The sequence below is a fragment of the Engystomops pustulosus genome, chromosome 5 (assembly GCF_040894005.1).
Source record: "Engystomops pustulosus chromosome 5, aEngPut4.maternal, whole genome shotgun sequence".
In the NCBI taxonomy this organism is placed as follows: domain Eukaryota; kingdom Metazoa; phylum Chordata; class Amphibia; order Anura; family Leptodactylidae; genus Engystomops; species Engystomops pustulosus.
In genome coordinates, this window is record NC_092415.1 from 104,270,627 (window position 1) to 104,294,104 (window position 23,478).

General features: G+C 39.8%; 2 long non-coding RNA genes across 4 annotated transcripts; one reads left to right on the plus strand and one right to left on the minus strand.

Moving 5' to 3' along the window:
• Nucleotides 1–1,458: 1,458 nt before the first annotated feature.
• LOC140134096 (uncharacterized) lies at nucleotides 1,459–17,860 on the minus strand. Its single transcript, XR_011856087.1, has 3 exons — nucleotides 17,763–17,860; nucleotides 8,861–9,034; nucleotides 1,459–1,549 (listed from the first exon to the last, which is right to left on the minus strand). It is a non-coding gene; the product is annotated as an uncharacterized lncRNA (long non-coding RNA).
• Nucleotides 1,987–12,251, plus strand: LOC140134095 (uncharacterized). 3 transcript variants are annotated; one of them, XR_011856085.1, is made up of 3 exons: nucleotides 1,987–2,377; nucleotides 5,859–5,959; nucleotides 11,865–12,251. It is a non-coding gene; the product is annotated as an uncharacterized lncRNA (long non-coding RNA). The 3 variants fall into 3 exon arrangements; XR_011856086.1 differs by lacking the exon at nucleotides 1,987–2,377 and adding an exon at nucleotides 5,100–5,181; XR_011856084.1 differs by lacking the exon at nucleotides 1,987–2,377 and adding an exon at nucleotides 5,317–5,470.
• Nucleotides 17,861–23,478: the final 5,618 nt, after the last annotated feature.

Consider the following 23,478-nt stretch of genomic DNA (forward strand, 5'->3'; position numbering starts at 1 on the left):
GGGGCCAGTCGAGTATGGCACACCCTCCCCCCTCTGATGACATGGAATATAAGATAAAAGGTGATTTATGTAGATGTAATCAAAATGACTTTTAGCTTAACGAAGATTGTCAGTCAGTTATTAGTGCTCTATAGGAACCTGTCACTGGCTGGATATGTGCAATTGTAGTGACAGGTTCCCTTTAAATTAACTTGACTGACATTGCAGTATCCTACTACTTAGCTTCTACTTGGGATATTTCAAATCAATCAGGTGTAGGAGTCATAAACTGAGCAACCACTACCCAACTGAGTAACCCCTATCCAGGTATACAATAAGTAGCATGGCAAACTAGTTTTGACTACATAATAGCAGGGTGAAAAGGTATTTAAAACATTAACACTAAAACCCATGTCTCTTAATATAAATGATATGCCACAGCTTATAAAATACAACAGACCATGCCACATCTGTTTTTGCACTTCTGCAGTGCATTGATAAAGTGGTTGCGTCTTACTGGTCTGTAGTGATTAGGAATGGGAGGGGCAATTCAGGAGGAGGAACCAGATGGTCACTAGGTCAGTAAAGGGATAACAGCACTGCCCATTTTCATAACATGGTCCTCAGGCAGTACAGAGGGAGCAGGAGTGTACAAATACCTGAAGAGGTGTGACTAATTATGGATGGACGGTGCTACTGTGATGTAGGCAGTAGCCCAAGAGCCTCATTAGCAAATTTTTAAAACTGATATTTCTTATATTTCCGGCCACTATATATACCTTTTTTTAACTTTTGCATTTGTTATCGTTACACACCCTTACCGCACCACCCTGGGCTGTATAATTTCTTTTCCTTCACTTGTCGCTTCACAGCTCACTGCTGCGGCTGCATCAGTCCAAGATGGCTGCCCCCATTCTGCTAAAAGATTACATCTTCCAAAATCCCCCTTGTCAGCATAGCTTCTTCACACAGAGGAACATACAGCCCCCCCTTCCCACACAGCAGGGAACAAGGAGCTGACTGCTCATGCCCGACTGGAGAGCATAGAAAGTAAACAAGTCTTTTCTGTGGAACTGAAAGTGTAGCTGGAGCTGGGAACAGGAATGACTTTGATTTCATGAAAAGGGGGCAGAAGATTTAATGACACTGAATTAGTGAAGTGATAAGTGTAGGGAGATAAGGTATAGTGAGGTATATCTTTGTCACTGGATAACCACTAAGGGTTTTGAAATTTGTACAATGCAAAGTTGGACAGACTAGGTTAAAATGTAGACCTTCTAGTTTCTGGCTTAGTTAACACTGGTAAAACTGGTTGGTCATATTTGAGGCCATTCCCCCTTCTGCATGTTTAAAATTCTAATAAACCATGAATAAAGGTGGTGCAAAATGTTTTAGACAGTTTGCGGTGTATGTAACAAATTTCTTGTCCAAACATATATTATCAAATTTATTATTAAATTAAAGTCCACTCACCCTAAGACCGCTTGACCACGAGTGTTTTTCTCATGCAAGTCCAATGTTATTGTCATCACAGATTTTTTCACACACCATGTCCTACTTTGATGCGAGTCTGAGGAAAAAAACACCATTGCATTCTTTGGGTGCATGAAAAAAAAACCACATTGAACAATTTTCATGCATGCTTACCTATCAACTCTATTAAATCAAACCTGCTGCTTCTTCTGCTGGATTTTGAAGGATGCCATGACACCTAGAAAAACTGATAGAAATGATCCCAGAGCGTCCTCAACTCTTGGACATCAAGGCCAATGACTCTTGACAGCAATAAAATGGAGAGTGCATGACAGGACATTTCTAAGGCACAGTTCCCTCCTGAATTCGCCAAGTGTACACACAATGATTATGCCAAACTAAGTGTGTGTTTTTTAGGGGGGTTAATGTTTTTGGGTATGAAGTATGGTTATTTTGTAAATACATTTATAGTTAATGATGTGCAGAAAAGATGGCATAGCTGTTGCGACCAACTCCGCCATGATATACAAAATCAAGGGAAGCGTGGTTCTGGCCTTTCCAAGTAGAGCAAATATTTATATAGGGAGTATATACAGGGAGTTCTTGAGAGACATAATGGAACTGCACCAATAAATTTATTTAAATAATTTGACCTTTTATTTTTTAATGTCATTATTTAATATCTTTGTTATATATACACTCGACTGATTCCAATACTCTCTCACAAACAAATTTTAGGAGGAAGAACATTCTTGTGAAATTGCAGCAACATCTTCTGCTTTCGGCGTGATGGCAGCTTCCCCAGATTCTAGGGAGAACCTAGAAGGGGGAACTTCAAGTGCTGCAGTTGATGCATTGGCCCCTCAGGCCCTGACTGCACCAAATATAGAAGTGCTTGTTATGGCCACTACAAGGCGGATCAGAGGTAAATCATCATCTGGACAAAATTCTGGTTTATCTGGTTATGTATGTTGGAAATTTACCAAGGAAAAACAATAAAAAGTGCTCTGTCTTTAAAGGTGTTTGCCCATGAAAGAGAATTCTCAAATTTCAATCCCCTAGTTATGTTTACACAATAAAGATCATTTTTAACGCCTCACTTTACAATTTTACTCAGTTTTATTGCTGTTTTAGCTCCTATAACTCATTGATGGTCAGTGTAATATTCCAGAGTGTGGGTGGGGACTCTCTAAGCAGACAGATTATGATCCCTGTAGTGTTGTGTGCTGACAATATGGTTAGTTTATCAGGATATAGGTGTATATACACTTTCATTTACCTTCTGAACATTGAACTAGTATCTGACACTTAGAAAGAGAGATGAGACACTATACCCCTCAGGACTTTTAGGGCCAACCTGGAATTGAATTTGACACGGCAGGGCTCAGAGCTGTAGAGCTTTTTTAAGTATTTTGATGAGGAGCTATTGAATTTAATCATGTAAACCTCCTCATAATACGCTGGGGGGATCTTAGGGAGGACTGATGTACCCCCTATAGAGTATCAAAAAATAATAGAAACAGCCCTGCACATCAACACCTGATAATTGGAGTATATGAACTCCTGATTAGGGGGTAAAAACACTAGTTTTCGTGTATTGAGCAGGTCACACGACAACAGTGACTATATGGAATAGCTCTCTGACCAGAAACACGAAAAAACAAAGGTCACCTTCCTACCCAATACTACTTCGAAACTGTAATAAATCACTTACTGTTAATTTTAAACTACATGTTGCGTTGCATGAAATTGTACCCAGCTCTTCACTTCTTTATTTTTATATGCACCAATAAAAGTTAATTTTTACTGACAATTGGGTATATACGTCCGAACTGGACGACTTTTTTCTCTTGCACACAATAATTGTAGTCCAGACACAACATATTGCCCAAAACCCCACTTCATTTTATGGCCAACCCAACAGATGGACCCCTGTCACTGCAGCAGGGATGGAGAAGTTTCGGGGCACAATACTTCTTGTGGGGCTTTTAAAGAAGCCATCAATCAGGGACAACTGGAGCACAGACATTCTGTACCACACCCCTATGCTCCGCATGGCGATGAGCAAGATGCGCTTTGAAGTCATCCATAAGAAATTTGGATTACGCCAACAACACTCAGTGCCCACCCAGAGATGACCCCAGTTATGATCGTTTGTTTAAGGTCAGGCCCATATTAGAGCCAAGTTTGCCCAGGCATATACCCCCAAACAACATGTGGCCATAGACGAGTCGCTGGTGCATTTTAAAGGGAGACTTCAATTCCCCAGTACCTGCCCAACAGTTCTTAGGGGTTTCTACTGTGCTGGCCCCTATTGGCATCTACAAATGCTTCATGATGCCAAATAGAAAAAAATATGTAAAATGCATGTGCTCCAAGTGGCAGCAATTCTATTTTGAGCCCTGCTGTGTCTCCATACTGCAGATTATTGCCACATATGGGATATTTCCATGCCCAGAATAAGCCACAGAAAGATTTTTGGGCTGTTTGTCCCCTGTGACATGAGTTGGGCTGATTTTATTTGTCACTTCAATGGCACAATAATGAAAACAATGAAATTTTTACTCTGCACCATTCACTTTTGAGCCAGCATTTTAGGGGTTGAAACCCTAGATACATTCTTTGAGGGGTGCCCTTTCCAAAATGGGGTCATTTTTTGAAGGGTTTCTATTGTACTGGTACAAAAAATATGAATATTTTGAGATGTTAGCTTCATAAAATGGTGTTAGAGTACATAAGCCTTTATAGGGCACTTCCTAATTCAATTGGTCACCAGAAATTTAGCGTTTTTCAAATCTCTTGAAAATTTAAGAACTTGCTACTAAAACTATAAACCTTCTAACATCCATTAAATAAAGGAAACGTATAACAAATTATGGAAATATATACAAAAAAAATTCCAAAAGGTTTTAACAAAAAATATTTGTGGTATCACTTTTTGTCTAAAAAGTAGAACATTTGAAACGTTGAAAACGTTTCAAATTTTTTCTAAATTATAGATTTTTTTTCCCCAAAAAAGGAACTGATCAGAGAAATGATACTACTTACATTAACTACAATGTCTCAATAGAAAACAATCGCTAAATCACAGGGATATCTTAAAGTGTTGAAAAGTTATTGCCACAGGAAGAGACACTGGTCAGATATTTTAAAACAGGACCTAACCTTAAGGTACAAATAGGCTGCGTCCTTAAGGGGTTAAAGAGATAGAGGAGAAGGTAATCTATATATATTATTCTATTCTATATATATATTGTCCATAATTTATTTAAACACCAAATTGTTGTGAACTTAGGAATCCGGTGGGTGGGTCTACTATGGAGGAATCTGGCGGTAAGTGGCAATTTTAAGTCCTGTTCTACAAGTGTGTACAATTCAGCACTCTTCCCTCAAGTCTTTCTTTGTAAACATTTGTAAAATACATGCTCATTCTGAGAATTCAAGCATGATACTTTCAGAGTGGGGTCACACGTCGCGTTTAAAAAACGCATTGCAACAGCTGAACGCAACCGTTAATGCATGTGTTAACATTGTGTTAACGCATGTGTTTGTTAATGCATGTGTTAACGCAAGTGTTGACATTTGCGTTTTGTAAAAGCAAGAGTTAACAGCTGTTTAATTAGGCAAATCTCTCTTCAGCTGTTGGCATGCATTTTTAAACGCATGTGTTAAAAGCGACGTGTGACCGCACCCTCATAGGATGAAAGGATACTGTAGCAGGGTTGATCGGTTATTGTCTAATTGATTTGATATACATGAATTAGAACTTGCATGTCTTGTACTGATGTGTGTTTAGTGTGTGGTACATAACCGGTCTAGTCCTCCAGGTGCATGCGAAAGCATGGCTATTAAAATGGAAGCGTGTTTGTGCTTGGAATAATCTGCCATGAGGTGGGACGAAAGTCACAGCTCAAATGGTAGATGTAAACCCCGGAAGGGGGGCAGAACAGCTGTGGGGGATTTGAGCAGACGCTGGCAAGTCTGTAATGCCTGACTTCTATCATTTGCTTCTGTGTCTGTAAGAACTGGGGGTTTCTGTATATAACTTAACTGGGAAGGTTGTATATAGGGGAATTTATGAGTAATACTTTCATGGGGTACTGTTTATAATTAAAATGGGGGGTTCTGTCTATGGGGGCCAGATTTTAATTACACGGGGGGAAGAGGGCTGTATATTTGGTTCTGTATATAATTTACTTGGTGGACTATATTTAATGTAATTGGGGCTATATATAAGTTTATTAGGGTGGTTTTATAAATATTCATTTATTAGTGTGGAACAATCTACTAAGTTATTAGGGGACTGTATATTAAATTGGGTAGTTTGGGATGTAAACTATTTAGGACCACAGTGTTATCCAGATTACATTATACTGTAAGTGACTGCTGTATTTTTATGGGCACAGTGTGGAACTGAACTGAAGACACCCGGCGATGAATTCAACAGTTATAAGTCATGGCCGGGAGAAATGAATGAACTTCTCTTCCTGATTGAAGACCATAACTGGTAAGGTACTACTACTAATGTCTGTTACTGACCACCCTACTAGTGTGTAAGAGCATCAGCATGTGTAGTGTCAGTCACAGAATGTCAGTGGTCCGGTGGGGATATTGTCAGTAATATTGACAGCATACTTTATCAAGTTTTAATAGAGTTATAATGATATATCATGCAACACCAAAATCAAGGAGTAAAAAAGTAAAGAAGTAAAAAAGTACAAAATATGTATAAAATCACTGTAAAATCACCATTCATATAATATATTCTGTACAATTCTATACAGTTCTATAGTGGGACCCACACTAAATTGTGAACATATAGAATATTGTACCATATATATCTATATCTAAAATACCTCACTATGGAAAAGATCCTAGCACAATTAAATTTGTTTAATTAAAAATGTCAAAAAACATTGGAGGAAGTTCCAAAATGCGTCCAGCTTTTTAATTTAGTTCATCTACTACTTGACAAGAATATATACCGATTATACAAGAATAAATATAAGAGGTATATATACACCGTACTATCTCTGTAACCCACACAATAGCTATACAAACCACCCTACTAAACAGAACAAGACCGGAGAAATCCGAACTACAGCACTCAGCAGACCGTCAAAGTCTCAATAGCGCATGTGCGTGAAGCCTAAGCCTTGATTCAATTTACTGGATAATAAGCCTCGATTATAAATGCCGATGAGGGAACAGGAGCTTGGAGAGGCTAACACCGATGTATACACGCCGAGACTTAAGAGTGGAACTAAAGAACATTCTTGAAAATCTACAGAGAGTGGTATTGTGTAAGCACCTTACAACCAGCTTGTTGGGATGTGTTGATCCGTTGATCGATTCAGCATGCAATATTTGCTGTAAACTTTTTACACGCATGTGACTTTCTATATATAGAATCTTATCTTCTTTTACTATTGAGAACTGTATACTCCATCTATTACTTCCAAATATTTTTGGGAACTACCGTATTTTTTTGGACGATAAGACACACTTTTTAGCAAGAAAAAATCTTGCTAAAAAGTGCCTGCGTCTTATAGACAGGAGGTCAGGAGGATCCAGCACTGCCAGACCCTCCTGACTGCTGTAAGGCCCCTTCTACACTAGCGAGTGTGATGCGATGAACTCGCATCACACTCGCAACGCAAGCTGCCGGGAACGCACGGCCCGAACGCTGCACCGCGGGAGTGAACTGACATGCTGAGTTCACTCCTGCGGTGCAGCGTTCGGGCCGTGCGTTCCCGGCAGCTTGCGTTGCGAGTGTGATGCGAGTTCATCGCATCACACTCGCTAGTGTAGAAGGGGCCTAAGGGAGATCGGGTGATGCCCTGATATAGATCTGCATCCGATCTCCCAGAGAGGAACCTCCGTACAGCTCTCTTCCTACAGGTACAGGACCTGCAGTGATGTCAGAATCATGTTACTGATCACATGCTTCTTACATCACCACAGGTCTCATACTGCCATGCTGCACTGGGACAGGGTGAGAAGAAGAGGAATGGGGGAAGTATGTGTTTGTATAGCTGAGCTGTGTATGTGGATGGATGATGCAGTACTGAGTGTGTATGTGGATGGATGATGCAGGGCTGAGTGTGTATGTGGATGGATGATGCAGAGATGAGTGTGTATGTGGATGGATGATGCAGAGCTGAGTGTGTATGTGGATGGATGATGCAGAGCTGAGTGTGAATGTGGATGGATGATGCAGAGCTCTGTAAATGTATGTCTGTGTGTGCTGTGCTTTAGTGCGACCAACAGGGATATTTTAATTGGTGTAAAATATATTTTTCCTTTTTTTGGAAGTCTAAATCTGGGGTGCGCCCTATATCTTATAGTCCCAAAAATACAGTATATGCATTTATTATATTGGGGCACATGTATCATAGTTTGGTCTCTCTGAGGTGCCTTTTAGAGACATTTGGCAGTTCTTTTTTGCACCTTATGTATGATCATGTCTTTTTACTTGTGATACATGTTCAGTTTTTCCTCTCCTGGCAGGCGCAAATGTTGCCTTATTTTTGAGACTTTTTGTTGCAAATGTCTCAAATCCACATGGACACAAGTCACGTGAGGGGGTTATATACAGGAGTGGACACTACTGTTAATTTGGGATTTAACATGTTGCATTTTTAATGCATTTTGAAACCCATTACAACAGTTGAGGAGAGTGGATTTTCCTAATTACATTACTGTTAGCATTTGAATTTACAAAATGCATAGTAAACACAATGTTAACACATTGTTAACACATTTAACACAATGTAAACGCAAATGTTGTATCAGTTTAATTGCATCTATAAAGCATTTTGAAACTAATTACATGTGACCTCACCCTTACAAGTAACCAATAAAAAATGTAAACAAAATAAAGAATTTTTAAAATTTTGACAAGAGGTTACTGTGCAAAATGTTAAACAGTTAAAGCATGTGAAATAATTCCAATTTACATGTTAAAATTGGGTCCATGAAAAAAAAAAATCCTTTGCACCTGCCCTGGACCAGGTGCAGAATTGCTCTTATATCTCTATTACGTTTTTCACCCGATGATACCAGAGTTTTTATCGTAGCATCCATCTATCCTACCATAACGTACTGGGGGGCATCACCACACATTTTACTCCATTTAATCAGGCTTTAGATGCTTTTTAAAGAGGTCTGTGAATTCAGTGACACTGAAAAATAACAATTAAACAACTACTCAACACACCTGGATCTCAAAGAATGTGCACAATGGCCACCTATACAATTAGAACTACAGAAGAAAGGAGCTTGAAAGGGTAAAAACTTATGTCAGTTTTAAGCATAAGGATAAAAAACCATAAAAAGAAGAATCCCCCTCTGCTGTCAACAATCTTCCAGATTAATCGGGATAAAGAAAGTCAGTCAAACACAGTACCTCCCGGTAAGGAATTCAAGGTAGTAGGCGTTCACGATCCTTCTTTCTTGTGAACAGAGACCCACGACAACCGCCAAAGATCTTCTCTCCGGTATGGGAGCGAGTGCATCCAGCTAAGGATACCTTCCAGAATCCAAAACTGGTCGAGCCCATCCGCAAGTCATAAGTCTCCTACTGAAGGAATCACAATATTTTTGCATTATTTTACATACTATTGTATGCACAAACTATTTACAAACTATTTTACAATAGTTTTACAATATATATTTGGTACACCAGGAAAATAATGATATGTGCTATAGCTCACGCTTTATGCTTTACATACTTTAAAATGACAAAATCGTGTCTATTTACTGATATTGGTACAAATAAGTGACACAGGAGGTTAAATATAATGGATTTATAATTATATTTGCTGTAGCAGAAACCCTCAATGGCTTATCTGTGCATGGATTGTTGGGTTGACAAAATGCACATATGATACTTAGTTTTATTTGACAGATGAGGGGGTGGGGAAGGGTGACTTCCAGAAAGATGCTGCGATGTGACCATACAAGTTTATGTCCCTCAGACCGATAATTCTGATATGCTAGGAACTAAGCTGTCATGTTCATCTCTATCCATTTTGCCTTAAATGGAGATGGAGTACAGTACAGGATCAAGCCTGAAGAATCCGCAACCTGAGAAAGGTGTGTGACACAGAGGAACAAGTCCTGCAAAGAGAAAGTCACCATGTGTAAGGACCATCTGCATGAAAAAGGGGCTATATAGACTGTACCTCCACCATATCTGCATCCCCTGATAAACATAGAGAAAAGAAGGGGAAAATAAGACACATGGTACTATGAAGGATGAGGACAGATGCCTTCTTAGGGTCTGTTTTTTGGCCAACTAGGGAAAGTAGTGATGTCAGGGTTTAGGGTCTAAAAAGTTCTGAAAATTATGGCTACAGAATAAAAAGAGACATTTATATGGGTGTGATTGCTTTGACACACTCACGGAGTTCACCTTCTTCTTCCCGGTGCATGTAATTGCTTGATTTTGCGACAAAATTTGAAAGTTAAATCCCGTGCTCAGTCTGAATCCCCCCCCCCCGAATTCTGTCACAAGAAAGCCAGTGCAGCTGTGCCAATCACTGATTGTGTGCTGCGCAAATCCCAAAAACATCATAAAAACTGACAAAAGTGCAGCCACGGACCCTTAGTAAATAAGCCCCATTGTGTAGACCATAAAGGCATAAGTTTGATGAGAGACAACTTAGGACTGCAGGGAACACTGACAGCAACCAGTGTCTAATATCAGTGTCCTACCTCACCATTCAATATACTAAATAGATCTTGAAAAATATATATACTGTGATAATGCTGGTATGTATGTTTATGTATATAATTTTATTAAAAAAAGGTACAGAAATCTAAAGTGCTAATTTGTCAAACCAAAGCTGTAGGAATTACTCTTGGCATTTCTTGGTGTGTATAAAGATTTATGTGCCATTTATTTAGGGTCTCTGGCCCCAACTAAATTCTTACCATTTGAAAGGTCCTTTATTGCTATTTATTTGACCTTTTTTAAAATCAGTTTTAATTGCGGCTTCCAGGACCATTGTTTATATTCTGCTTGCCAGGCTTTGTTTTCTGGCTAGAACAATGACATTAGGTTGACATCAGGAGCTGTTGATGTCTCTTGGCACATTCAATGCACTGACATGCCTTTGCATTACAGTATAATAAAACATAAACAGAAAAGATCCTGGCACTCCAAAAGTTGCTCGTTCAAGAGATTTTTTTGCAAGTCACACGCGTGAAAAATGCACCATACAAGTCTATGGAGATGCATCAAAAACGCATTGCACTCTGAGACACTTGCAAGTGCAATGCAAGTTCACGCATCAATTGCCATAGAAAAGATAGAGCTCAGTCCTGAGTCCATTTCACGCGCATTATCTGCGCATGAAAAACGCATTGAAATTGCATTGAAAATGGGCATGAAAAACTGAGACACTGAACAAACGCTGACTGAAAATTGATTGCACTCTGATGCAAAATGTCAGTTTTTCACTGACCAAACCCTGATCAGTCTCTGATGTGAACTGCAACGCAAGTGTGGAAGGGGCCTTATTAAGGATTACAACCATTATATGCATATAGTCTAATAAAACAATTTTGATGATGCTAGGATGTGAATTAAATCACTGTAATTAGCATAAGGAAGAGATCATTTGCTGCCCCCCTCATTTAACCTTTAATGAATCTAATATTTTATTATTTTAGTTTGATTACTTATACAAAATAATTTGTTTTCCAATATCTGTTTTTGAGAAGTTATCAAAGAGAATGTTTTTTTTATAATACTGTATAGAGAAATAGAACAAAAGCCACACAAGACGTAAAATGTGATTGAATAATGCCATAATACTATTACACTAATGCATTAACTTATTTGCTTGTTAAGGGAAAACACATACTGTGATCACAGGTCACCTACTTCATACAAGCAGTGCTCCCAGTTGGATCTCTTGTATCAGCACTGTGAGACCTAAAACACTGAGCAGATGTTCTTGTTCAAACTATAATGGTCTAAATCCATTAAAAATGTTAATTCATGCTCACTTCTTTTTAATGACCAAATTATGATACATTAAACCTAATATATTTAAGTCATTCATATTTTAGCATGTAACAAAATTGAAATGTTTAATCATGGTTTATTATAAAAAAAATAAGTATAGTATATTTATACTGGATATGTTTTGTCTAAGAATAGAAACATATTTTGCAAAAATAAAAGCTATAAAAAACATACTTCAGACATAAAGGGAACATAGTCTCTTAATTGCAAAGTACGCTATGGGCTGCGTGTGTCCAATTTGCGGAGAAAGACTTAGTGTTCTCGCTTAAAGGGGTATTTCCATCTTAACTATTTATGACACATCCACGGAATTTGCGATGATGTGAAGTATTGTTATATGTTTAATGAAAATGTTTTTTATTTTATATGCTTGCAGAAAACTAAGAAGACGCTCAACTATGGATGAAGATTGATAACACACTCCTGTGTAGTGGAAAGAAAGTGGGCTTTGGCTGATTTACAAAACCACCCACTCAAAGGAAAACAGAGCTTTTGTTTCAGGCATGCCCATGTGATAATTTTCTAACCAATGAACTATGGACATTACTTCTTATCTTTAACTAACCAAAGCCAGGTCCTGCTTCACTGAAAGTTCTGTATAATCCTTTGTGAAGCAAATAAAGCATCTCAAATCTGCCTAGCCTTTCATGGCAAAGCTTCTCCACACAGATTGATATATTTTACCATACTTTTTCCTTGGTGTGATTTCTTTGAGCTCATTTTGTGAATTTTATTAGTCATTAGAGAACCTGAGGTTGTGTGATCAGGGGCAGAACTTGACAATAAAAATATTAATAAAGTGGATCCCACTTCTGGGATGCATGTGTGTCCACCAGAATTGGCATGTATTTGCAGCAATTATTCTATTCAGCATGGGTGCGGGATGGAGGTCAGTGTTCCTCAGTTCTCAAGAAAGGTGCACATCCCAAAATTGGGACTTACATCTACCATCTATTTGAGACATATGAAATGTAGTCCAGTTGCAGTGGATGCAGGTTGTGAACTCTGCATCTGCGATCTGGAGACAACCAGTGACATTCAGTTCAACCTTCCATTGGAAGATCCTACTGATTCGGACTCAGCGCGGGATTCAACATTCAAATTGTGTCGCATCCAATGCACTTACATACACTGGGAAGATGATGCTGAATTTCGGCGGACCTGAGCATGGAAGTGACACGCTGTCGGACAATGCACTTTTGGGAACTCCCAGGGACCGGGTAAGAAATGGGCACCCATGTCTCTACTTGTTCTATACCCTGTAATAATAATTTCTTTATGTTAACTGAAATTGTCAGGCTCCAGGGGTAGTGCACCCACTGGACCACTGCGGACGATGAGGTAAGCCGACACCTGGGACCAGAGTCTAAGTGGCTCCTGGTTTTCACCATAGCCCACTGCACCAGAGTGAGTTGGACTTGCCACGGCATGGCACCACCAGGTGGTTCCACAGATGCTTGTCCGCGGTGGCAGCCAGGCAGGAGGGCAAGACAGGCGGCAAAAGTTCAGGGTCAAAGGCAGAGCAGAAGGTCAGGGCAGGCAGCAGAGGAGAATTAACTGGAACAGGTCCGAGGTTACATTGGGAAGTCAATACACGGGCACTGGGCACCAATACAAGCTTACTCCAAGGGATATAGCACAAAGATCCGGCAGGCTGTGCAGGGAGAGGCAGGCTTAAATGGTTTTCTCAGAAATGGCCAACGACAATTAACCGTGCGCTGGCCCTTTAATCTTATTGAAGCTGCCCATGGCTGAGGAAGCGGAGACAGGAGCCGGTACAGGTAAGGAGAAGGGGCGCCGCGCAAGCGGGGGGAAAGAGGCACGACTGAGCCCACGATATGGGTTGCGTGAGCACCCATGACAGAAACCTCCACATGCACTCAACAACTAGGGCCTTCACCGATAAATATATTGATTGATAGATTTAGTGAATTGTGGAACATTTTTTCCTTTTAAAAACACCAGTAACAAACATAAGGTGTTTCAAATAAGTTTATTGGAAATAATTAATGCTCCTTAGCATCTGTTAAGGAAAATGTCAACATATAAATCTTGGGAAAATACCTGGATCTAATTTTGTGAGAAACATAAAGCAAATTGTAATCCAATGAGCCAGAAACGGAGAAACTCACTCTTTGTAAATGCACACATTTATGCTACTCAGCCTTATAATCTGTAACAAACTATATCATAGGAACCGAATGGGTATTTGTTTCATCAGGAAGTTTAAATTGGGAGGATCCTATCTTTTTCCATTAGCATTTATCAATAGAAAAAATTCTAATACAACTTTAACCCCTTAAGGAGGCAGCCATTTTCTAGCTTAAGGCTCAGCCTGATTTTTTTGGATTCTGACATGCGTCGCTTTATATGGTTATAACTTTTGAACACTGTTACTTATCAAAACAGTGAATTGCTGAATAACATTACTGAATAACATTTCCCATTTGTGTACTTTACATTTTCATAATTTTTGAAATGTCTGGACAATTTATTTTGATGTCACATGGCTTACAAATCGAATATCGCTTTTCCGGATTTTCAGAATTGACTATTTTGGGGATAAATACAGTTTTGAATGAAATTTTACATATTTAGCATCAAAATCCCCTATGTAACCAACCCATTTTCAAATTTGCACCCCTCAAACTATCAGAAACGACTTTTACGAAGAGTGTTAACCCCTTGAGATCTTCATAGTAATTGAATCAAAATGAAGGTGAAATTTAGAATGGTCAAATTGTGCCGGTTATACACTCACCGGCCACTTTATTAGGTACACCTGTCCAACTGCTCGTCCAACACTTAATTTCTAATCAGCCAATCACATGGCGGCAACTCAGTGCATTTAGGCATGTAGACATGGTCAAGACAATCTCCTGCAGTTCAAACTGAGCATCAGTATGGGGAAGAAAGGTGATTTGAGTGCCTTTGAACGTGGCATGGTTGTTGATGCCAGAAGGGCTGGTCTGAGTATTTCAGAAACTGCTGATCTACTGGGATTTTCAAGCACAACCATCTCTAGGGTTTACAGAGAATGGTCCGAAAAAGAAAAAACATCCAGTGAGCGGCAGTTCTGTGGGCGGAAATGCCTTGTTGATGCCAAAGGTCAGAGGAGAATGGGCAGACTGGTTCGAGCTGATAGAAAGGCAACAGTGACTCAAATCGCCACCCGTTACAACCAAGGTAGGCAGAAGAGCATCTCTGAACGCACAGTATGTCAAACTTTGAGGCAGATGGGCTACAGCAGCAGAAGACCACACCGGGTGCCACTCCTTTCAGCTAAGAACAGGAAACTGAGGCTACAATTTGCACAAGCTCATCGAAATTGGACAGTATAAGATTGGAAAAACGTTGCCTGGTCTGATGAGTCTCGATTTCTGCTGTGACATTCGGATGGTAGGGTCAGAATTTGGCATCAACAACATGAAAGCATGGATCCATCCTGCCTTGTATCAACGGTTCAGGCTGGTGGTGGTGGTGTCATGGTGTGGGGCATATTTTCTTGGCACTCTTTGGGCCCCTTGGTACCAATTGAGCATCGTTGCAATGCCACAGCCTACCTGAGTATTGTTGCTGACCATGTCCATCCCTTTATGACCACAATGTACCCAACATCTGATGGCTACTTTCAGCAGGATAATGCGCCATGTCATAAAGCTGGAATCATCTCAGACTGGTTTCTTGAACATGACAATGAGTTCACTGTACTCAAATGGCCTCCACAGTCACCAGATCTCAATCCAATAGAGCATCTTTGTGGTGGAACGGGAGATTCGCATCATGGATGTGCAGCCGACAAATCTGCGGCAACTTTGTGATGCCATCATGTCAATATGGACCAAAATCTCTGAGGAATGCTTCCAGCACCTTGTTGAATCTATGCCACGAAGAATTGAGGCAGTTTTGAAGGCAAAAGGGGGTCCAACCCGTTACTAGCATGGTGTACCTAATAAAGTGGCCGGTGAGTGTACGTTCATTTAGGCCTAAAATCTAAACATTTCCAAAAGATAAAGAAAAAACCCACCATACAATTTGTTCTACATTTCTCCTGAGTACAGAGACCCCAACATGTGGTTGTTTCTTGTTTAATGGGGGCACAGCGAGGCGGAGAAGGGAAGGAGCGCCCTGCAACTGCCAGGATTTTAGTTTGCTCATTAGCCCCTTTTGTAGGCTATAAAATTTAGGCTATTGTTGAAAATGTAGGAACTTTTTTTTTGAGGGCAGGAGTAGAAAAGCATCAATTCTGTACTGGATTTTTTACTCTTTTTTTTTTTTGGTGTTCACCATTTAGCCTAATAATCATGTTATCTTTATTTTACGGCTCAATACGATTACGGGGATACCATACATGAATATTTTTTCTTTTGTATTGCCGTCTTCTTTTTTTGCGTTATATGTCTCTTTATATGTTTTGGGGCTTTTGGGCATTTTTATTGATTTCTTTTATTATTTTTTATTGATTTAACTTTTTTTTTTTTACTTTTTCACTTTTTACAGCATGGGACATGAACAAGCAATCATCAGATTGCTTGTTCATGATAATATTCTGCAATACTAATGTATTGCCGGGTATTAGCAGTGTCAGCCTATTCACATGCATAGGCAGGCACTGTGCCAGCAAGATGACATCATAGATGCCATCTTACTGGCAGTTCTTGCAGGCAACACTGGGGTCCAGATCGGATCCCAGTGATGCCACAGCAACGATTGGTTCCCCCCAAATTCGGGTTTGGGGGGGGGGGTCCGATCGTGGGGGAAAGACCCCCCAGAGGCATTTAAGATGCCGCGGTCGCGCTGACCGCGGCATTTAACGGGTCAAGCACCCGCGATCGGAGCCCACTCTATGTTACAGCCGGCACCCCTTGCTTTCCGATGCCGGTACGGCTCAGATCTTGAGCTGAACCGGCATCAGCTCTGCGTCCGATATATCGGACTCTGAGCGCTAAGTCACTGCACTCAGCGTCCGATATATCGGACGCAGAGCGGGAAGGGGTTAATTGTAAACAAAGTCAACAGCAATATAGTAAATGAAATTTAACCCACTGTATGACATTGGTTGGAATGAATCTAACTAAAGGATGCGATGCACATATTGCAGGTCTTTCATCATTGGTTTTCCTTTTTATTTTTCGTTAAAATAAAAAATGTTCTTATGGTTTACTTTCTGGGTTTTTTTTTTCAAAAAGTCCCAGAAAAATCTCATAATGCATAAAAAGTTCCAGATGTAGATCTGATTGTAGATTAATCCTGCCTGCCTCTAATGATGTTACTCTTTACAAACAATCCCTAAAGAGCTGTATAATCAATCCTTAAAGAGCTGTATCATCAATGTATATGCAACATCCTCCCAGGGCCTAACCATTCTTTGGTGGCTGTAGACAGCTGGGCTTCAGAATACTGGAGTGGCTGGCTTATAGGACCTTGGGCACACTATGGTCACAATGCATGGTATTGGGACTGGAGGATGGACCTACAGCCTGGAAAGTCTCCAGCAGGTGGTGTGTGCAATAAATAAGAATTTAGAGGCTGATGCTATAGGTTTCTCCCTGGGGCAACCCCTGAGGTGTATGTAGAAGTCCCTGGATGGAGGATGGGGGACCCATGATGGTGAAGGAGCCTGATCCAAGGATTACACGGAGGCACATTGTGCAAATCAATTTACAGTTCTTAATTCAACGACAGGCAAAAAACTTAACAGTAGTAGCAGATTCAACAGGCTGGAAAACCAGTAGGAGATAGTTGGTCCGAAGAAAGGATTGCTCACATCCTGTCAATAACTTTAGGCTGGGCTGGTTAAGATGGATCTGAGTCTGGATGGTGAACCTCTGCTTTGGGACTAAGTTTCCTGACTTGCCTCAAGGGTGTCAGGCAGTAGCATGAGGCACCTCTGCTTCCTGGTAGTTTCTCTGGATGGCATTTCTGCAGGAGCTGCCCACTGGACCTGCTTTTCACTCTGCTTACTGGCACTCATATCTGCTCCAAAATGGAGTCTCTCACTCTGACTATGAGGTGTGCTCATGTGTTTGCGCCCACCAGGGGTTTTTAAACTACCCTTTTCAGGTGGCAGCATCCTCCAACCACCTTCCAAGTCCTTTACAATGGTACAAAGAATATTATTGGTTATTAGCATTTCACCAGTTAACTCTTGCCTTACCAGGCAGTGGCTTCAAGCTGCAATTACTAAGTTTCACATGCTACAGACCTCCTAGTAAGATAATCAATCTCACTAGATAGCTATTGGCATGGAGAAGGACATATTCGCAACACCTACCTATCCCATGTGTTGGCAGGGGTGTTGCAGATATATTCTCTAGATATGGAAGGAGTTAATCTTTAACCTGTTTTCTCTTTGCTATGGACATGACTTCAGATACGCTGCTCACTACAGTAGAAAGAAGAACAGAAAAAAGGCACAAAAAGCTGCTTTACTTAATGAATATATTACAAAGTTTAAAATATGCATTATTTATTTATCAATTGTAAGGAAATCTAAAAGTTTAAAGAAATTATCAGTTAATGAATGGACATTCTACAAATTGAGAAATGTAAACAACCCAACTTTGCATCCCCAGTAGCCTATCCATTTTATGATTAAATGTTTGTATATTGAAATTTTCTGATTCTTAACTACTGTAGTGCGGCCCCCTTCAAATCCCTTTACATCAAATGGTGTAAGTAGGAAAATAATTGCAATTTCTTACAATGTGCCAGAAATGTTTACCTAAATGTCCACTGTTGAATGTGATTTTAATAGCACATTCAAATTTAGATTCATGTTCATTTCAAATGATTAATTTTTTATATCGGCTCCAAATACACTGTTTCTCTTCACATGGTCACGCTCCTCTTAAAAACATTGGGAGCTGTATAAATGAGAAAATGCTATATGTTTCATTCTTTATCATTTATCAATATATATCACACTTAAAGTGTGGGGTGAATCCTGGAGCAGGAGGGCAAGTGCAGCCTGTGCGCCTATGTTTCCTCATGCATTCTTCCTCTCCTTCACATCATCCCCCCTCTCCTCCGCCTGACATGAAGTGTGGAGGAGTGAGGGAGTTGGATGAGTGTGAAGGACACTTACACAGGCCCAAATAGGCTGCAGCTGCCCCCCCCCCTCAGGAATTACAACCTGGGAACCAAGTAACATGAAATAAACTATTATTGACTACTGAAATTATTCAAAATGCTGACAAATGCATTTTTAAAATCAGCATAGCATAGGCTATTGGAACCTGTCTCCAGGTAAAAATGACAATCCTGGTGATAAATGTTCTTTAATTATATTCTCCACTGATCACCCCACCCCCGTCATTAAACCCCTTCATTTTATATTTATATAACTTATTTATTAACAAGTCAGTGGAGGGGGATACAATGGCAGGAACTTACCACTCTGGTCGCAGGGTGGTGCAGGCTATTACTGTAATTTCCGTGGGATGTAAGTTTCTTGCACAAGGGTTTAATCAATTTGTGCATGAACAAAAAGGTTTAGAACTGTCTCCCCGTTCACGAAGGTGAAGTAGAATTAACTGGTCTAAATGTGCGCCATAAACTGCAGCAAAAAACGAGTTGGAAAATTAGCTGCGCCTGAAAAGTATCAGTATCAGTGCAACAATATAAGAATAAGAGGTGGGTGTTGGAAATGCATCAATAGTGTGGTGCCAACACTTCATAAATATGGTACATCAGGCGCAGCAAGAGTTTTCTGTTTGAAAGCCAATAATAAATGCCCCCCAATATATCACTATTCTGTCTAGCTTGCCCCTATAATCTCAAGTGCTAGCAATAAGCCAGCATTTGCAATTATTAATGCACAAGACGCATAGGCCCTGATAAATACGCCCCTATGTTCATTGTAGTGAGCCTGCAGTAGCATGTTTTCCATCGCCTAATCCCTTACAATACACTTACATATACGTAAAATTATTGCTTGATAATTTATCAGTTGTGCATGCCTATTGCATTATTGCCAGTTACTTTACCTTACACATAAAAATAAAAAGCCAACGATTATAATTCTAAAACGAAAAGACTTGAGAAATAATGGTAAAAGATCTGTAGTCTGAGCTTTTTCCAAGCAGTCTGCCACACTGTAATCTAGCCACCTGCTCTATCTGCGGCATAAATTAGTTGTCTCAGGAGAGCCAAGGCTGCTGATTGGTCTATCTTGTTTCTATGACAACCATTTTCTCTCAGCTATATGATTTACACAGCACTTTACAGCTCATCAGAGATTCAGCAGGCACAAACACACAGTGTACATACTCCTGCTTCCTCTGGGATATCAATACTTAATATCAGATTATTTGCTGAGATTAAATGATATATGTGTAATGTGAAATAAATACTGCAACAGACAACAGGGTTGGAAGAAATCCTATCTACATCTATAAAACACAAGTTTGTCGTGGCTCTAATAAATATTTGATTGTAAATGACTTGTATTTGTCAGATATCAGCAGCTCACTTTATAACAGAGAAATATACTCAACTTCAAAAACATGAAAATGGGCCAGGAAAAAAACACTAAAGCTTCCTGTTGAATTTTAACAAGCAGAGATCTAGAAAACATTAAGGAACTGATGCAGAAAAAAAAATGTCATAACTTTTCAATCAATTGTTTGCTGAAAATGGACAACCCCTTTAATTGTAGAAAGCCTGAGAAAGTAGGGGGTGCAGAGTACTAGTGCCCTTGTGTAAAAGGATGATTATGAGACAAAGGGGCACATGTATCAAACATTTTGCTTGCCTTTTTCTTTCATTTTTGAGGCTTTTCATGGTGCATGTGCTCATTTGCGATTTATTTTGCTATGTCAGACTCTCTTCAAAGTTCACCATTGCCTAGTTTTCTGCAGTGTCCTCTTAGTTATCACCTGATTACAAATGTGAAAGTTATGTTTTTTTAAAAAGTCACAAAAAAGTTGCACATTTTGCTCGAATCTAAGGCTACCCCTGACTATGCATAGAAATGAGTTTAGAACTGATTGTGACTTTTGGAGACTTTTGTTTTAAAATGTCAAATTCACTAAAGACTAAATATGTACCAATAAGGAAAAACCTCTAAGATACATCTGAAAAGCCAAAAAAACACAACGGATGGACAAAGCCATACTTAAGATACAAGTGCCTCACGTTATGTCCTTGATTTTTGTCTTGGAATCCTTATTTGGATTAAAATCTTCCTAATTAATTCATAATATAACTACCGTATATTCCGGCGTATAAGACGACTTTTGAAGACAGAAAAATCTTCTGTCTAGTCTGAGGTCGTCTTATACGCCGGTAATCGCGACCGCCAGCTGTGTATTCACGGTCGGGTCACGCTGCATGGAGAGGGCTCACGGGCTAGCACCGATGGCGGGGGTTTTTACAGCGATGGCTGCCGGCAGTCTCAAAAAGATAGCGGGGCATGGGAACCGCCATCTTACCTGGGATCTCCGCTCCCCGTGACGTCATCGGGGGGGGGGGGGCGATCCGTCTCCATGGTAGCCTCGGGTCTTCCGACATTTTTTATTTCATACAAAAGTTTACAATTTTTAAAATATCTATGAAAACCTAATAAAGCCATAAAGGGGAGTTGCCATAGTGGAGCACATAGTGAAAGCTGTAAAGACGAAGCCCACAAAAATATGATGCAAATGCGTTGTTTCATCAATTTCACTGCATTTGGATGTTTTCCGCTTCCCAGTACATGGCATGGAATATGAAATGCCATCACTAGAAATTATATTTTGTTATGTAAAAATATGATCCATGTATCTCTGTGAAAAATGTAAAAGTTAGCCATTTTTGAAGGTGGGGAGCAAAAAACATAAATGTAAAATTGAAAAAGTCAATCACTTTAAATCTGGGAGAGTCCCTTGTTGAGAAGGACCTGGAGGTACTAGTAGATCATAAATTGAATAACAACATGCTATGTCAATCAGCTGCCTCTAAAGCCAGTAGGATCTTGTCATGTATCAAAAGTGGTATGGACTCTAGGGATAAGGATGTAATATTATCACTGTACAAGGCATTGGAATATGGAATACGCTGTCCAAGTTCTTGGCACCGGTCCACACAAAGGATGCCCTGGAGCTGGAGAGGGTTCAACGTAGAGTTACAAAAATGATAAGGGCTATGGAGGGTCTCAGTGGAAAGATTAAAACAACTAGAAGCAGAAAAGGGCGAAACCTAGGTCGAGCGAGATGTTTGACACCAGTTTTATACTAGATACGCGCGATTTTAATCCATGTTTGTGAGTATGAGACAATAAATTCTTTTACCCTTTATCCCGGTGATCCGCACTATTTGTGTGTCCGCTCCTAGTATAGGTTTTCCAGTGAACATCGGTGTTAAGGAGATCGCACTGGTTTTGGACGCCATCTTGACTACTGTCCACCATTTTAAGTATTAGCCAGGGGTCACGCTGGGGGTCAAAGCATTGTCCAGTTAAATTCAAAATTCAAACTTCAGTTTTTTTAAATTTAAGATCTGCCTGTAAGGATTTCTCCTTGACACTTGTTATACATAATTGTTCTCCTTCTTATCTTGTTCTCTAGCATTGTTTATCTCTTGTTATGGTTATCAAGAAGCTTCTGGAGACATTCTCAGTACTTTTTGCAGCTTTGATAATATAAACAATATCGTTTATCTGTTTACAAGGTCCCTGAGAACTGAGCACAATTAATTAATTTTTTGTAAAATGTATTAGAGAGCGGTTGTAGTACATTTAAACTAAGCCTATAGCATCCAAGGACCTTATCTCCTTGTCACGCCTACCAATGCTGATTTTTCTGTTTTTTTATACATGCAGCTGTAAAATAAAGGGGGGAGAAGATCTATACATAACTAAGAGACTGATGTGTCTTGGTTTTATGTTCAAGTTCCTGGTACCAGGACAACCATGAAAGGGTTAATTTGAAAGTCATTGTACAACATGAAGTAAGGGCGGTTAGGCCCTAGATAAAAATCTCTAACAATAGGACACTTCAAACTGAACAAGGTGCACAGTGGAAGCCTGATACGGGACGCATACAGAGGGGCGGGTGGAATCACCGGGAAACTCTTTTATTTTCAACCTGCTGCGGATGTGGTGAGAGTACCATATGAGACTGTACTATTGGGACATCTTGAGAGTTGAGCTCTAACACAATTTTTTGGTTCCGTAAACTAGATTTATTTAGTCTGGAAAAGAGACAACTACGGGGGACATGATTAATTTATTTAAGAATATGAATGGTCCATACAAAAAATATGGTGGTAAGTTGTTTCAGCTTAAATCAAATCAAAAGACGAGAGGCCACTGTCTCCATCTGGAGAAATCAAGATTTAATCACCAGAGGCGACAGGGCTTTTTTACTGTGAGAACTGTCAATTTGTGGAATAGCCTGCCTCAGGCTCTGGTCACAGCAGGGACAGCAGAGAGCTTCAAGAAGGGTCTAGATGCCTTTTTACACCTAAATAACATTGATGGTTATGTTATATAGAAATGTTTCCCCTAAATCCCTTCCTCAACGAATCCCTTCCCTTCCTTGTTTGAACTTGATGGACAAGTGTCTATTTTCAACCGTATAAACTATGAAACTTGTCTGGTTAAAATTTACTACCTGTCTGTTTAGATCCCATGATGAAACACTGATTATTGCTACATAGGACTCCGTGACCAATGACTACTAAGGGCTTTGTGGCTGACAGAATTGTGTTGCACGTCCCTTGTTAAAGGTGCACCAAAAAATAGTGTTGCACTCTGTTGGACCAGTGGAGAGGGCGCCAGATTAATGAAAAGTGGGCTCCAGAAATCCTGAATCTAGTGCCCTTTGCACACTACACAGGCAAAACGCATATAGTGCAGACTGAACTGTTGCATGTGCCCCATTGATTGAAATGCACATATATACTCCTGGCACTTTAAAATAGCATTGATTCATGAGAAATTAATTCAGATTTTGAATTCTGTGACTTGGTCAAATCGATTTTTTAAGAAATTTGCTAATTTCTAGTTT